Raw genomic sequence first — 2,245 nt, 5'->3', positions numbered from 1 at the left:
GACCCTCTCTGGGGTTCCTTCCTGCTCCAACATTCCTTTGCTCTATAGCTAATCTGGATAAGCTCCTACCAAAACACAGTCTGAAAAAAATTATATGCAGTGTAGGGAGCAAGCCTCTGCACATGCTGATCGGGTGTGCCAAGTCTTCTGAAATGTTCTTAAAGGTCTATTCCTTGCTCTACCTTAAAACAGAGTATATATGGCAAGAAAAGAAAAACGTTGTTTATAGCTTTGATGAATAGGTGTCCTGTGCTCCTGTTAGGGAGTAGATCTAACTTTAAAACCATGAGTAAATCTCAAAACCAAGACATCATAATTTAAAATGAATGAATAGCTGTAAACTATATATAAAAATGCAACTGAATTCACCTGAACGTTTAAAAAAATTTATATCCTGCAAATTTTAAATTAATTTTCCTTATTTATAAATTCTAATTTAAGCAATAGTATTTGGGTTATAGGTATCTGATTTCCTCTCCTGCATTCACCCTAAACTTTCTAGTCTGATGATAATGCTGCTGCTGCTACTGCTGAGTCGCTTCAGTCGTGTCTGACTCTATGCAACTCCATAGACAGCAGCCCACCAGGCTCCCCCATCCCTGGGATTCTCCAGGCAAGAACACTGGAGTGGGTTGCCATTTCCTTCTCCAGATAATAATGCTGCTGCTGCTGCCACTGCTGTGCGACCTCATAGACCGCTGCCTACCAGGCTCCTCCGTCCCTGGGATTCTCCAGGCAAGAATACTGGAGTGGGTAGCAATCTATAATAATGATGGTATCTGAGATAAAGGTATTTGTATCCGGAAATGGTCACTTCAAGACTGTTCAAAAATCAGCAAATCTTTCAAATAGAAAGCCTTCTATATGCAGTATGCTATAAATTATTTTCTCTCTTTGAAGGACTGGCATTTCAAATTTATCCTGTGCCTGAAAATATACAATTTCCATGTAAAATAGAGTCAATTTCATGTTTGCATTAGTAAATTGATGCCATGTGAGCAAAGTATTGTATAGGCCAGGTGGCACTATGACACAACCGTATAATTTCCTCCTCAGAGGTCTCTTCAGTTTTATTCATTTATTCCTATAGGAAGCCTTGAATAGATTTTCTGGCATTTTGGATATAATAGAATGTTGTTGAATAACTTGTTCATTCCCCATTTGTTAATTATCACACACAAGAAAATAGACATTGAAAAGTTAATATTTAACTGGAGTCCCCAAAAATGTCGAGCCCAGGATTTAGTTTATAAAATTACTCTTCTCATGTCTTATCTCCCCATCTGTTATTTTTATCTTATCATCTACTTCAAGTTCAAGCCAAAATGTCTGCTAAATGGACCTTCCATTGCATGTTTATTATTTCTTTAAAGTCAAATCTAGCATCATTTTGAAAGCATACTGAATGATCAAAATGAATTCTGTAAAGCTCAGTCTTTCTTTCCTATTTTTTTCCACAGTGACAGCTGGAATAGAGATGCTTTCAAGAACAGAGAAAAATTGCTCCTTCTTTTTATGGATGCACTAAGCCAGACTTGAAAATATCATTTCCTTTTCTTTTCCCCATGAGGGGAAATAACCCAGATTTTAATTTGGCAAATGTGCCTGTGAAACAAAACTGAGTGATCTCAGTTTATGTGGATGGTCTCCTTTTGACACACCATAACCGAAATGAAGCTGAGAAACCTAGATTCTTTTCTGGTTGAAACAAAGGAATAACAAAAGGAAACAGGATAAACAAGCTCTTATCTTGCCAGAAGTACACATACGCACCCAGTTCCTGGAGGGGCTACATGGCTGATATGGCTTTTGTTCAACAGCAACTAATAGCAAAATGGGGGCTTCCCTGCTGTCTCAGAAGTAAAGAATCCGTCTGCCAATGCCAAAGTCAGGAGCTCTATCCCTGGTCTGGGAAGATCCCCTGGGAGGAAATGGCAACCCACTCCAGTACTCTTGCTTGGAAAAGTCAATGGACAGAAGAGGCTGGCGGGCTATAGTCACAGAAGAGTTGGACACGACTTAGCGTACACAATACAACAATAATAGCAAAATGCAAGTGGCTAAAAGGAAATTGGCTTAACACTTCTCAACCCCTAAGTGAAGTGCTGTTATGAAAGGGAAGCACAGAGAACAGGTTGTAACTTAACCTCCTGATGTTAAGTCACAGAGAAGAACTGTCAGGACTTGGGTCTTGTGAGCAATGAGTTCAGGCACGCCTATATTTTTCTGGGTGAATAATGCTTAA

Source organism: Oryx dammah, unplaced genomic scaffold (assembly GCF_014754425.2).
Source record: "Oryx dammah isolate SB20612 unplaced genomic scaffold, SCBI_Odam_1.1 HiC_scaffold_20, whole genome shotgun sequence".
Classification (NCBI taxonomy): domain Eukaryota; kingdom Metazoa; phylum Chordata; class Mammalia; order Artiodactyla; family Bovidae; genus Oryx; species Oryx dammah.
This window is presented reverse-complemented; position numbering follows the sequence as displayed.